The sequence below is a fragment of the Carassius auratus genome, chromosome 40 (assembly GCF_003368295.1).
Source record: "Carassius auratus strain Wakin chromosome 40, ASM336829v1, whole genome shotgun sequence".
In the NCBI taxonomy this organism is placed as follows: domain Eukaryota; kingdom Metazoa; phylum Chordata; class Actinopteri; order Cypriniformes; family Cyprinidae; genus Carassius; species Carassius auratus.
The window spans coordinates 2269647-2285677 of NC_039282.1; the positions used below are offsets into that span (position 1 = coordinate 2269647).

The following is a 16031-nucleotide window of genomic DNA, read 5'->3' on the forward strand; positions in this document are numbered from 1 at the left end:
TGTCACTCAAGTGGTCACGCCCTTAATTATGCAGAACTTCAAGGCTTAAAGTAAAAATAATTTAAACGGATGAGTTATAAAAAAAGTCACCCCCCTCACAGTTGTCATGAAGGACAAAATTAGCAATATAGACCAAAATCATTTTTTGAACCAGGCTGTAAACATGTTTTTTTCTGCTGTAAAGTTGGGCATTTTAACATGGGGAGTCTATGGGACTGACTCTCTTCTGCAGCCAGCCTCAAGCGGCCAGTCGATGAATTGCAGTTTTAGTCTCTTCCCTATTGGCCTCACGAGAGAGAGCCAGAGGTTGCCGCTCGGTTGTAACCTTCTTCGATCTTTTTACGATACAGATTCAGATGTCGTGAAATTATCCCGTGCAACTTATTCCAAGTGTTCTTCAAGCATATTTTAGGGTTTGCCAAGAAACAACCTGAAAATGTAATATATTATTAACTGCACCAATCTCCAGTCATCGCATTTGTGCATTTGTATGAGGTCACGTAGAAAAACACACAATGAGTGATTTCGAAACATCAAGACAAATAAAATCAGGACGTGAAACACAATACTTTCTTCTCTGAGGTTCTGAGACGGTCAGACATGATTGTACAGCTCCTCTATAATCACTAAAAGCTGTCGCTCACTTCAGTTCATGATGATCTCATTCATTAATAAAGCTGTGAGCACTGCACAACCAGTCCTGTTTACAAGTTCATTATGTGGAGTGTGTTGAAATGTAACTGATTCACATGAGCTCACTCCGTGTGTCTCTGTGTCTCAGGATCGTTCATAGAGCTGTATGTGTGGTACTCATGGCCTAATGTTTTCCTGATCCAGTCTGAGTGCTGGTGAAGATCCAAGTGCAAAACTGACATGTACTCAACATGTTCTTGCTTAAATAATATATGACCTAATCGAATAAACAACAAGACCTAAACACAGCCGGACAGGATGCATGACAGGAGAGAGAATATGCATCTAAACATTCAGTTATACTACAAGTCAAAACTTTAAGGCTCAGCAAAGCTTTTTTTGTTTTTTAATACTTTTATTCAGCAAGGACATGTTAAATTGAAATGCTGTTCTTTTTAACTTTTTTTATTCATCTGTGAATCCTGAGAAAAAAGAAAAAAAAACATCACAATCTCCACAAAAATATTGAGCAGCACAACTGTTCAACACTGATAATAATCAGAAATGTTTCTTGAGCAGTAAATCATCATATTATTCTGATTTCTGAAGATCATGTGACACTGAAGACTGGAGGAATGATGCTGAAAATACAGAGGAGCATCACAGAAATACATTACACTTTAACACAGATTCACACAGAAAACAGCTGTTTGAAAATCAATACAATATTTCACAATTTGTACAGTTATTTTTTTAATCAAATAAATGCAGCAAATAAATGCACAGATACTATTTAAACTGAACAGAGATGACATCACTGAATTCAATGATGAACTGCCTTTAACTGTCATTTTGCATTATTGAGACACTGTTTTCCAAATGAATGTTATTCATTTGCTTTGACGATTGCAAATAGCACAGCTAGGTTCCTAACTGATGACAAAGAATTGACAGAGAAACCATCAAGTCTTAGATAGTCTTCTAGGTTATTACAAGCAGAGTTTTTAGGTCCTATAATTAACACCTTTGTTTTTTCTGAATTTAGCAGTAAGAAATTACTCGTCATCCAGTTTTTTTATATCAACTATGCATTCCATTAGTTTTTCAAATTGGTGTGTTTCACCGGGCTGCAAAGAAATATAGAGCTAAGTATCATCAGCATAACAGTGAAAGCTAACACCATGTTTCCTGATGATATCTCCCAAGGGTAACATATGGCGCGTTTCCACCGCAGGAACTTTACCCAGGAACTAGGGACTTTGGCCTGGTACTCGGTGTGTTTCCACTGCAGGAACCAGGAACTAAATAAAGTTCCGGGTAAAAAAATGCCCCTCAGAAAGTCCCTGCTGGCAAGGTGGTACTTTTTCAGAGTTCCGGAACTTTCGGGGGCGGGACTTTGGCGCTAAACATTCTGATTGGTTGAGTTCACGCAGCATTGGTTGAGTTCAACCACCATTTATTCGGATCAACATTTTCAAAATTTTACTGTTATTGTGTCATGTGTCATGAAATGTAATTTTAAGAGTATTTCAGGCGAGAATGTAGTTGTTTAAAATTCAAATCTGATGTTTATTTATATAGACAGCGCCTATTTAAAAATGTGTTTCGCCGATCTCTGAGACGGTGAGCTCCACGCAATCAGCGGGAGCTCAGTCCTCATGTATCCGCAGAGAGCAGCCTCTCCTGGGATAGACCTTCTGATGTGTGCCGCTGGCTCTGATGTGTCTTTAGTGGTTAAACATAAAATATAATTCAGCTGCGGGGTAAATCTAACAGGTTTTCTTTGGTCTGTATTCAATTTATCTATATGTTAAAATGAAAATAAAAAAGGCAAATTTATATAATATTTCGTTTCATTGTAATGGCTGCATATACGCATATCTCTGAACTAAGTACATTTCTGCTGCTGTTATTATGCTTAAATGAAAACGAAAGGAGGCAGTGGTATTTAATATCCTATTTCGTGTTATTGTATATATACTGAGGGGAAAATAGCTTTGGCCAAAGCCATCTGAGTTCACGCAGCATTGGTTGAGTTCAACCACCATTTATTTGGATCATTTTCAAATATAACTGTTATTGTGTCATGAAATGTAATTTTAAAAGTATTTCAGGCGAGAATGGAGTTGTTTAAAACTCAAATCTGTGGTTTATTTATAAAGACAGCGCCTATTTAAAAATGTGTTTCGCCGATCTCTGCGACGGTGAGCTCCACTCGATCAGCGGGAGCTCAGTCCTCATGTATCCGCAGAGAGCAGCCTCTCCTGGGATAGACCTTCTGATATGTGCCGCTGGCTCTGATGTGTATTTAGTGGTTAAACATAAAATATAATTCAGCTGCGGGGTAAATCTAACAGGTTTTCTTTGGTCTGTATTAAATTTATCTATATGTTAAAATGAAAATAAAAAAGGCAAATTTATATAATATTTCGTTTCATTGTAATGGCTGCATATACGCATATCTCTGAACTAAGTACATTTCTGCTGCTGTTATTATGCTTAAATGAAAACCAAAGGAGGCAGTGGTATTTGATATCCTATTTCGTTTTATTGTAAATATACAGTCGGGAAAATTGCAGTAGCCAAGACAAGCTGACTGAAGTTATCAAGTATAATATATATATATATATATATATATATATATATATATATATAGTTACGCTGCTGTTTATAGATTTACTGGACTTGCGTAGTTGCAGACATCACACTCCCCAGTCGAATGCACAAAGTCTGAACTAACTACCGATGATGCACTTCCAAAATCAGCTTATTTTTTTTTTTTCAGTGGTACTTTGTATTGAGAAACGAGCGCGGACCTACGTCACCAGTCATTTGCCTAATCTTCCCGGTACTTTACACCGTGGTGGAAACGCAGAAAGCAACAGGTCTGGGGGGGAAAAAGTTCCTGGGAAAAAAAGTTCCTGGTAAAAATGTTCCGGGTAATTTCGGTGGAAACGCGGCAATATAAAGCCTGAAGAGTAGCGGCCCTAGTACTGAGCCTTGAGGTACTCCATACTGCACTTGTGATCGATATGATACATCTTCATTCACTGCTACAAACTGATGGCGGTCATATAAGTACAATTTAAACCATGCTAATGCACTTCCACTGATGCCAACAAAGTGTTCAAGTCTATGCAAAAGAATGTTGTGGTCAATTGTGTCAAACGCAGCACTAAGATCCAATGAAACTAATAGAGAGATACACCCACGATCAGATGATAAGAGCAGATCATTTGTAACTCTAAGGAGAGCAGTCTCAGTACTATGATACGGTCTAAATCCTGACTGGAAATCCTCACATATACCATAAAACATTTAACATAAAACAAGATGGCGGACAGGGAGTTCAGATTTCCTACTACTGTTGTTGGCACGACCCAAGGAATATTTTGAGGCCAGTTTCATTACAACAGCCCAAGGCATTCAAAAGTTATTAGCATTTTTGAAAATTTCATAATTAAAGGTTAATGAATGGTTTATTACTCTTGGTCAATAGGTGGCCCTGTTACCAAATTGATTTGCCGTGGTCAGTGTGAGGTGACAATAGCACATACAAAGTTTGGTGTAAATATGTCAAACCTTTGCAGAGATAAGGCCCTCAGATGCAGTTTGGCATCTTTCCAGCAAATTTGTTCATGTTGTATCTTGTTGTATCTTTTTGCCAGCTTGGTCTGAAGATGATCCAAGCAAAATTTGGTGAAAATTGAACCAACGATCTAGGAGGAGCTTTTTACGTGCTATTCTGAAACATTATGACTAATCAACTTGAATTCCATAACCCTTTGCCAGCATGGTCAGAAGATGATTTGGTTCAATTTTCGTTACAGTTTGTTCAATGGTCTAGGAAGAGTTCGAAAAAGTAGTTTTTACAAACAATTATAAATAGTGAAAAAAACTATACCTTGATTTTTTAATTGTGGTGTCCTTTCGACTTGGCATGAGCCAAGGAATCAGAGAAAAATTATTGAAACAACTGATTCAAATACAATACATGTGCATCTCAATAAATTAGAGGATTGTGGAAAAGTTAATTTATTTCAGTAATTTAACTCAAATTGAGAAACTTATGTATTAAATAAATTCAGTGCATACAGGCTGAAGTAGTTTAAGTCATTTCTTCTTTTAAGTGTGATGATTCTGGTTCACATTTAACAAAGAAAAAAAAACACCAATTCAACAAATTAGATTACTTCATAAGACCAATAAAATATATAAGTGAATTGTTGGCCTTATGGAAAGTATGTTCATTTACTGTACATCTACTCAGGGTGCAATCTGTGAAAAAAAAAGGGGGGGAGATATTTTGAAACATTTTAAATCATAAAAAATAAATCATGAGAACTAGATCACATCATGCGCTAATTAGCATATTTATGACGTTAAAAGCAACAGAATTCCTTTTTTTATTTTACTGAAAGTGCTGCTCCTCTCTGCGCTCACTGAACACAGCAGAAGCAGAGAGAGAGGCTCGCGCTGGGAAAGAGAGACCTCGCGCTCGTGCGGCAGCACCAGAGAGTCTCAGAGAATAAATAATGATTGTCCAAAAAGTCGCTAGATGTGTCGCTAATTGCTTTTTTGGAAAAAAGTCGCCAAGTTAGCAACTCCACTGCCCAGCGGACCGGCTTCAACTGTCTCGCAAGTGTTGATAGGCTATTACTCGTGAGGTGTAACCAATCAGATAACGCTGTGAGCGGGACATTGAACAAGTTTGCAGAGTGGTGAATACAGAGAGGATGAGCCAGCCAAAGTAGCGGATTTTAAAATACAACTGACTTTAATCAAACCACGGATCCGTGATAAGTTTTGTGATCTGTCTCGCCACTAGTGTAGTAGCACTGATCACTTTGAGGGGGGGATAAATTTATCCCCACCGGGGATAAAAATAATTAAGCATATGCAGGGATACATTGACCAGAAAGGGGGAAATCCCTTCACACCATATCTCCACACTGATAAAAATAAATGTTGTAGCAACAATTTTCACTTAGAAATTGCTAGTAATTTCACAGTTAAGTAACGTCAAGTAACACATTGAATTAAATTTGAAATTTGAAAAGAAAGACTGGAACGGTATTTTCTTGTAATTTCACTGGATATTCAGTGTAATCCAGTATAGTTTAAAACATCAAAAACTCATTTTTGTTTACAGTGCACTGCTGAAAAGAAATATTACTCATAAATATTGTGAATGGCATTATATGTTGACTTTTTTTTAAAGAGTTTTTATTGCACATGCTTCTCTACGATGAAGATTGATGTGTGGCTTTTAATACTTTTCATTGTTTTGCACAATTACATTTGAAGACGTTACATTTTCCTTTAAAATACAGTGGAACATAAACAATAACAAATAGGTAAATATTTTATTTCTTATCTGATTATGATCCACATGCCATTGGCAGGTTTCATAAGATTCTTATTTGTAATTGCCTGTTTAAGGCTTCGGTCTCTTTAAACCATTTCTCAGTTCCGTTTGTATGTGAAATCAGTCTGTATTTGATGATGCACATGTACAAAGATGTTCATTTGTACTGTCTGTGAGCGTCTGAACCAGTGAAGCTACAGCGGGGGTCTGATTCTGACTGCTGGCAGCCAGCGGGGGTTCGGGTGCTCATTATTATAATAAATATCAGCTACATGGATTTCTCGCGTGTGTGTGTGTGTGTGTGTGTGTGTGAAGTGATGTGTGTTGGTGTCTCAGGGATGTCCCTCAGCTATCAGTGGACGATCATCTGAAGCCTCTGTCTCCGTTCGGTCTGTGTAACCACTGTCTGTCCAGACTGGGAGTGCAGATAACACTCATCACCTCAAACTCAAACATCACGAGCTGCAGTGTTGATTTGCAAATATCCAATCTCTGTTTTCATTATTTAAAAAAGAAACAAATCACAGTGTCACCTGCAGTCATCACTGCAGTATTACAGGTGCTGGTCATATAATTAGAATATAATCAAAAAGTTTATTTATTTCACTAATTCCATTCAAAAAGTGAAACCAGTATATTATATTCATTCATTACACACAGACTGATATATTTCAGATGTTTATTTATTTTAATTAGAATATAACTTAAGACCAATCCAAAGAAAGGATTTTTAGAAATCTTGGCCAACTAAAATGTATGAGCATGTAAAGTATGATCATGTACAGCACTCAATACTTAGTTGTGGCTCTTTTGCCTGAATTACTGCAGCAATGCGGCGTGGCATGGAGTGGATCAGTCTGTGGCACTGCTCAGGTGTTATGAGAGACCAGGTGTCTCTGATAGTGGCCTTCAGCTCTTCTGCATTCTTGGGTCTGGCATATCACATCTTCCTCTTCACAATACCCCATAGATTCTCTCTGGGGTTAAGGTCTGGTGAGTTTGCTGGCCAATTAAGAACAGGGATACCATGGTCCTTAAACCAGGTACTTGAAGCTTTGGCACTGTGTGCAGGTGCAGAGTCCTGTTGGAAAATGAAATCTGCATCTCCATGAAGTTGGTCAGCAGCAGGAAGCATGAAGTGATCTAAAACTTCCTGGTATACGGCTGTGTTGACAAAAAAGTTATTTGACCCGTGTTATGATCTTTTATTTAGACTATTTGAATAATATGCTTATAGATGGTGGTGTTGGTGCAGTGGATAAGACACATGCCTTTGGTGTGAGAGACCCGGGTTTGAATCCACTGTGAGACACCAATGTGTCCCTGAGCAAGACACTTAACCCCTAGTTGCTCCAGAGGTGTGCGAGCTCTGACATATATATACAGCAATTGTAAGTTGCTTTGGATAAAAGCGTCAGCTAAATGAATAAATGTAGATAATAGGCCCTTGTGTTCAGTAAACAAACAATTGTCCTGATATTTATTAGGTTAACATGACTATTTATGTTGTGATATTAAGTTATTTTAAGTTGGGTGGACTTTAGTCCCCTTTTGTTAAGTTTACTCAAAAAAGCACTTGCGATAAGTCACCTTATTTTTTTAAGTTGACGCAATTTTTTTTTACAGTGTTCTGATGTTTTAGTTTGATTAAAAGTCTTGAGAATATGGGATCCTTGTGTTGAATGCACCAAACCAATGGATGTTTTTTTATTATTTATTTATTTGGTAAGCCTTGTTGTTTTAGAATGAGCACTGTCTTTTTTCTCTCTCTCTCTCTCTCTTTAAGTTAAGTATCCATCTCCCCAGCTGGGGGATGATAAAAAAAAACCCTGGCTAAAACCAGCCTGTGCATTGAAGAGACATCATTTGTTCAGGAATCAATTCTCACTAGTTGCTTATTACTATCCATATTACTAACATGGCCATTAACTCATAAAGCACATATTAATGCCTTATTCTGCATGACCATATTCTAGATCCCTTAATCCTAAACCCCATTCCTAAAATTAACAACTACCTTAACTAACTATTAATAAGCAGCAGATTGGGAGGCAAAAGATAATAGTTCATAATATTATACCTTAAAATAAAGTAGGACCAAAATAGGTTGTCAAGCTAACAGGCTATTCACGGGGTTTTCGGATAAATGTATTCTGTAAAACAGTCAAAAACAGGAAAGATATGCAGGGGTCTTGGTCAATGAAAAAAAAAAAAAAAAAAAAAACATATAAAAAACCATGCCGTCATTCATACAGCTGCTCATAATGTGCTGTTCACATCATTCAGTTACAGGAGAAAGCCAGCAGCTGAGATACAAGCCCAGTGACGACTAGCCCCGCTGTGCGCGCGCGTGATTGATGCTGATGCTGGGCGCGGACGCGCTCCTCTGATTGGCTGAGAGGAAGCAGCCCAGAACGCGCCGCGACGCGACGCTCTTCACGCGCTGTCCTGCAGACGCTCGCGAGGTGAAGCGGTGATGTCATGCGTGTGACTGTCGGACAGGACTGAGGACGCTCCGGGCATCTCTCAGGTAAACCGCCGCCGTTTCTGATCCACTATAGACGCGAAGGTGCAGTGATCAGTTCGGCTCGTTACTGTCCCCGGTGCCGCCGGGATCCGCAGCGGTTCCGATCCATTACGTCACACGTCAAAGGCTGATTCGGATCCCTTCTCTGTGTATGAATACAGTGATGTTGGTTAATTGCCGGTGATGCACGGAGACGCTTTGAGGTGAAGCAGAACTTTCCGGTCGGTGTTCGGTCCAGTGCATGCTTCAGTCCCGAACCCGAGTCTGTGTTTGGTTGCTGAAAGCTGCTTTCCATCAGAACATGTTGATTTTCAAGCTCAGAAAAATCTGAATATTAGGCTATGAGAGAGGCTTTATTTTACAATTCATGTGATATTGAATTTCCGGACATGATTTGTGACTTTCCATCTCTCATACGTTCTTTCTAAACGTCAAATAAACATAACTGATTTTAAATTTGAACTATTATAATAATTTGATATAGTATTTTAAAATGCACAAGAGTGTTGAATGTTTAGTGTAAATTAGCCTGTTCCATTCAGTTTGCTTTGCACTTGTCATAAATTATATATATTTGATTGGTCACAATTTGTAATATAATTTGTAGTTAATTATGTGGAAAGTTAGTGGAAAATAGCATGCTTAATGTGTGACACCGCTAATCATTGTTTATGAATGATGAACAAGAGTGTGATGATGTGTTTCCAGATTTAGGAAAGGTTTTAGAATTATATATATATATACCCTCTTATATTTCCATAAGTGTTAAAACACAGGCTTTTTATGAGCTTTTGCCTCAGTTAACAGCAGTATTTTATATTAATTAACAGGAGCTCATATCTAGTGCGTCTGGTCAGAATCTTCATCTTCTGTCTCTCTCTCGTTTTCTCTCTCTCTCTCTCTCATTCCCTCTCCCTCTATCTCTTGTTCTCTCCCTCTCTCTCTCTCTCTCTTTCTCTCTCCCTCTATCTCTTGCTCTCTCTCTCTCTCTCTCTCTCTTCCTCTCTCTCTCATTCCCTCTCCCTCTATCTCTTGTTCTCTCTCTCTCTCTCTCTCTCTCTCTCTCTCGATGAGATCCCATCTATCTGCTGTGTGTGCCTCTAACGCCCCTCTATCTGCACTACATCACTGTCCCGGACCGTTTATTCCTAACAGTGTGGGGTAAAAGGCTCACATTGCTGCCTTTATGTTTGCACACAATCTTCTTTCACACAAATCATGTTGCTGTATATTCTTTACCAATTATCATACACTTTGAGTCTCCTTTAGTCTGTTTTTGAGTCTCCTTTAGTCTTTAGTTCTGTTCTGTTAATAATCTGAACAAATAGTCAGTCAGTCCAACTCTTCCTTCATTATCTCAATCAATAACTGACATTTTAAGACTGCCACAGAATGCATTGATATTTTAAATTGTTCTCTGATGTCACCAGAGTGTGTATGTGAAGTGTTGTCTCAAAATACCACACAGATAATTATTTATAGCTTCTTGAAATTAACACTTTTAGGATAGGAGCCATAACATTCTGTTTATGTCTATGTCCCCTTTAAATGAAAATGAGCTGGTGTTCCCGCCTCTCGTCCAGCGTTGCCAATCCACAGTTTTTCCATAGAACTGGACTACTTTAACACTGTTGCTGCGGGCTGCTTTTCATGTCCGTGGGAGGGTTTTCTTTGTGAAAACCTGACAATCCTTGCTCCCTTCTCAAGCTCAAGCTCAAGCTCACGAGCATACCACCGGTGTAACGGTAACCGTAAAACTGACCTCACACATTGCTTACAAATGCAATTTTTTAAGTACCGCTTCCCTATTAAAGATCATTATGGTAGCACGTGAAGGCAGCTTTAGTGCAAACAGACAGAGACAATGGTATCTTTAGCAACATTAGCCTTACAAAGAGCCAAAATCTGATGCATGATGCGTACTTTGTCTGGAGTCTGGACGTTTGCACACAAATCGTTGGTATCGATCCCTCTTTCGGAAGCAATCTCTGCACAACTCCAGCGTTGAACTGACCCTGGTGTGTGAGGCAGTCCGGTGTAAAATGTTAGCACAAAGTATAGGACTTTCCCCTTTTTTTCATTTTTTTTTTTTTCAGGACGTTGCCTTTGAAAATGAAAGTTAACCACCGTGTCCTCAGTGGTCTATGGAGACTTCTATGTTGGTTGGGGCATCCCAACACATGACACTTTTAATGGCTCTTTGGTGCTACAGCAAGAGAACAGTAATGACGGACCGCTGCTCCTCACTCATGCTAATAGGGCAGAGAGCTTCACAAATGGGCGGGGCTTTCACCGATGTCGTCATAGTCTGGAAATGCTTGGGTACAGAGACTGTTTATGATTTTTGGGAATTATAAAGCAATGAGTGGGTGTACTTGTACCATCATAGGCTGGTTGTTTTCACACACTGCGGCCACACAACTGTGTTTTTTGCATTCTATGGCACCTTTAAATGTTGTTAATTTCCTAATGCTGTGATGAGTCTAAATGTCCAAATGCAGCGTGTGAATAATGGATCTAAATGTACTCAAACATACTGAGTTGGAGTCAGATCTTTAGCCTACAGACACACAGCTCTCCTCACGCTGTGTTACACGTTTGGCCAGGCTTATACAGTCTCTTGCATCTCACCCATATTCTCCTTGTGCACTGCTGGGCTGTTGCCAAGTCTGATTTTACAGTTCTTCTTTACAGTACAGAGATCTGATTGCATGCTGATCTGGTGGAGGAATAAAACCGTCCTGGAGCAAGAGGAACTGCTCTTCACAAGTGACATTCAGATTAGACAGTTCTTGGATGTTGGACAAAGTTGTATTGGAAGAAACATTTGGTTCATGCAACTTTCAATGCATTGATGATAAATACTTTCAAAAAGTATTATTATTATTATTCAAGCATACTTTATCTCACAGATATATGCATGAAAAGGTAATAATAACATGGCATAATGCTATACAGCAGTTATCTGAAGCATTTTCATGTGCAAACTTCATACCAATACACAGAAAAAAAATATCCAAAATATGTTTCATGTGGCGACATGAAATTAAGTTAAAGTCAAATGTATGATTTAATATGACTGAATCTGGCAGACTAAATCGGAAAGACCAATAAAAGTCATTTTAAGCTTCTTTATACTGTTACAAATGGTTTTTACAGTGTATGTACTGTAAAATTCACTGAAGCTTTTACTGTTTCTGGGTTTACTGTGATCTGAGGCATAGTGTGAATCATCAGTTTAACACTGAAAGAGAACGAGGTAAGAAGGCATATGCAAATCTTGAAGGAATAATTCACCTAAAGAACACTGTCAGTGATTACTTATCCAAACCTGTAAGACCCTTGTTCATCTCGGGAACACAAATTAAGATATTTCTGATGAAATCTGAGAGCTTTCTGACCCTCCCATAGACAGCTACACAACTGAAACGTTCCCAGTCCAGAAAGATAATAAAGACTATTTTAATGTTCTTACTACCTTGAGCCTTGAGCCTTTCAGTTCCCTTGAGGTGAGAAATTACTGAACGCAGTTTTATTTTGGGTGAAACTTCCTTTTGATATCAGTATTTCATAATGTTTTATAAGAAATGTTAAATGAGCGAAAGCTATATCCAGTGATGCAAACAACACAGGCACACACACACACACACACACACTCATACATATATATATATATATATATATATATATATATATATATATATATATATATATATATATATATATATATATATATATATATATATGAGAGAGAGAGAGAGAGAGACCCAGACGAGCCTCTTCCCTTGATGTCCTGCTTAATTATAGATATTGAGTTAATTTGCTATCTGCATGTATAATGCGCAGCTCGGGTGACCTGCCTTCTAATTGGAGCTGTTTCTGCTCTTGACTGCTCTCTGGTGAATCTGTGCATGTGACACCGGCTTGGCTCCAGGGATGTTTAGCTTTCATCTCAGAGATGTTTACAGTCACACATCAGACGGACGCCTTTCTGTCTAACAACTAAATGACGTGTGCATGACTAGCCGTCGATGCATTAGCCATTCTGTGTGCATGTTAGTGGGGTTTATTCATTCACACATCACTTCTCCTAGTGTGCTATCGTCTTCAGTGTATGAGTGAATCACTGATTCCTCAAATCATGTGTGTTGCTGAGCAGAGCAGAGCTGACCTGCTGTTAACTGATCACATGCATTCTTTTACATTTTTAATCAACCTATGTATATTTGATGCATATTTTGCTTTGCATATTACAGAGCGGCAGGAAATTATTTTAATCTTAATAATTCAGCTTGACCCAGTGCGTATCTGCTCATCTGGTGAGTTTTCAGGACCAGCGGCACTCAGATTTCCTTCCGTTCGAGCCGGATCAGTTTTTCTCTCTGCTCTAGATGCTTGTGAATCTAGAATAATTACCTCTGTGATTGTTGTTGGAGTAAATTGATTTCCAATTTTCCAATTAATGACGATGCCTGCAGATAAAGCTCTTTTCCCTTATTCACTGTTTCTCCTGCATGTACAGGGTCACTGATAACATGCTTTCACAAATAAAAACAGCTGCTCTCTGATAAGACCTGTTGGAAACCTGTCAGTCTGTACAAATGACCTTCATTGCTGAATCAAATATGGTCTGCTTGATTAAAGAAAATGTATATTGAACACATATTGAAGTGGTCAGAGTAGGAATTAAATTAGTAGATAAAAATAGCTGACACTATAAATCTTTAGCAATGAACGCACAGACTACATGTTAACTAGCATGAGATGTTTGAGAATCACTGCAGTGCTTATTTCTTGTTTCTGATCTGTTCCACATGTAAAGGGTGAGTTTATCTCTACATGACAATTCTGTCATCATTCACTCACCTTTATGTGCTTTAAACCTGAATGATCTGAAAGCAGATGTTCAGCAGGATGTTCATGCTGCTCTTCTTCATACAATGCGATCAGATATTTAATAAGATAAATGCACTCAATAAAAAAGCTAAATAACCATTTTCATACATTCAGAAGAAAGATAGAAAGTCATATGGGTTTGAAACAACATGAAGGTGTGTAAATGATTTGTAAATGACATAAGGGCTGATTTAGATTAGGACAAGACTCCGGTAAAAAAAAAAAATCCCATCAGGAATCACCTCATACAGTGCAAATACGTCCATTTTATTACTTTTAGTCATAAGGGCATAACTGGGCTAATGATTATTGATTGCTTTTGTTTTCCAGGCGGAAAGACGCGTCTCATCGCCACCAGAAGCTAAAGCTGGAAAGGTGAAGAAAAACATACATTTAAACTTACATACAGTACACATGACATTATTATTACTAAATTCCAGTATATAACTGCATATTATCGAGGGAAAGCTCACCCTGGAAGACTGTTTGTACCCTGCACTCATGAACATTGTACATGTTCTCATCAAACTGAAGTCATTTCACATCCTGGTACTGAACTTATTTGGAAGTCAACACACTGTGGTTTTCCCTCTAGATCTGAGGCTTTTCCTAAATGATCAAGCGCACCGTGTTCAGTTCTTGTGTGGCATGCTGTCTGTTGTCATAGAAACGGCCATCAGCAGAGACGGAGGCCGTCCACAGCATCACACACAGAAGAGAACAAGCCAGAACTTTAAACATGCCTGTGTCTTAATGATGTGATGCTGAGAAATGCACATGAATATCGTGAGACTTGACATCTCACTGGTGTCATTATTACCATGTACAGTATATTTGCATTAATGCATCTGTTCTATTAACGTGAGTTTTGCACAGGCAAAACATGTCAACCTCTAGCTCGTGTTAAAGGGGTCATATGATGCTTTTTTAAAGATCATTATTTTGTGTATTTGGTGTAAAAGAATATGTTGACATGCATAATGTTCAAAAAAACACATTATCTTTCAAATACTGTAGATTATTGTAGGTCCTCTATGTCCTGTCTCTCTCAAATGCATCGTTTTCTACAAAGCCCCTCCTTCTGACAAGCACAGTCTGCTCTGATTGGCCAACTGACCCAGTGCATTGTGATTGGTCGATCACCGCAAGCACTCGTCAGAAATGTAATGCCCCTTTCCATAAGCGCGAGCTTCATCTTTCAAAATAAATGTTAAGACATTTAATAATGTCCTTAGTTTTACCATCCGTTCAAGCTGAAAGAGGAACAGACTAGGTACACGTGCTATGCGCAAAACTTTGCATTTGAATATTCAACAGCAAATGCTTAAACTAATAACAAAGCATGCATACTGTAGCTGATTCAGAAGCACCAGATTGTCGTAGCAAAGTCAGAATGACCTCCTCTTCTAGGTTCACGAAACGCTCGTCCATAAAATGCGTTGCTGTTCTGTTGTAAGTAATCTAAAAGATTCCTATGCATCTACTTTCAGAATAACAAATAAAGTGCTTTTGCTGTCATTATCCGGGTTCCTCCTTTTTCTGTCCCCCTCTAGTGGTCATCCTACACACTCTTTCTCTACACCATCACTTTAATTTCATTAGTTCCAGCTGTTCCCACTTACACTTATCTCACCCAATAATCTCACCTGTTTCCCCTTTTCCCTGACTCTTCCTGCTATTTCTACCTCCGCTTCCTCTGCCCCTTTTGTCAGTTTATTCCTAGCTATCAACGCCGAAGACGCATCTCCTACCTGCTGAGTCAAGTCCTGTCTTGTCTTTTCCTGTGCGGTTTGTCTGGAAGCCTTTCTCCTTCATGCTCCTTACTCTGCTCTACTAACTCAGACGCTGTGATCCTGAACGGACGCGGTATCCAGCCTACGGTACTCACTCTCTCTGCGGGCTTCACCTCTCGCCGTATTCTCTATTGGGATCTTCAACTGCACATGGCGCGGCTGCTTTTTGTTATTGCTCAGGGTTTACAAGCGAAGAATTCTGGTTTGACTGATACCTCTGTTTCCGGAGTGGATTTATGTTTCTCGTTGATTCTATGACTGTTTCTCATTTTCATTAAAAAGAATCCCGCCCTTTGGTCCTTTATCTCCCACCTCACATTGCTTTCTCCTAGATACACACACATCTCCCTGACACGACTGCTTCAACACTAACTGTGTTACTGAACCCAGCCTTCTTTCTTTGCGTGAACATTTTCCGGCATTATGCAAATATTTCCACACAGTGATGTAGACATGTGGGGCGTGTTAAAACAAGGTGTTTTAGGGGGCGTTACAGAGTCTTAACTTCGATAAAGAATATCTCTTTGGATTTGAAACTTTAGTCTTTGCAACTTTAAAGATCGTCTTCATGCACCAAGAGCTTGTAACACTCCAAAGAGAAAGGAAAACTTTAAATCGCAGTATATGACCTCTTTAAAGCCTCAAGGATGTTTTAACTCCAATGCAGTTTGTGTTTGTTGGCTTTCAGTTGATGATAGAGTTTAGTGACAGGCCACTCATTACTCTAGTGTGAATGCAGCTCGTATTGTAGGGTGAAGAATATGAGAGCTAAACAAACACATTGGTCTCAACGCTGTGATTAACTATCTGAAAA

At 38.7% G+C, this 16031-nt stretch overlaps 1 protein-coding gene across 1 annotated transcript in view; it reads left to right on the top strand.

Annotated features, from left to right (window-relative positions):
- Nucleotides 1-8466: 8466 nt before the first annotated feature.
- LOC113058237 (schwannomin-interacting protein 1) overlaps nt 8467-16031 on the top strand; it is a 206300-nt gene continuing 198735 nt past the window's right edge. The window contains exons 1-2 of the mRNA XM_026225940.1: nt 8467-8531; nt 13755-13799. The gene's annotated coding sequence lies outside the window, so the exon portion shown is untranslated. The remainder of the gene's footprint in view (nt 8532-13754; nt 13800-16031) is intronic.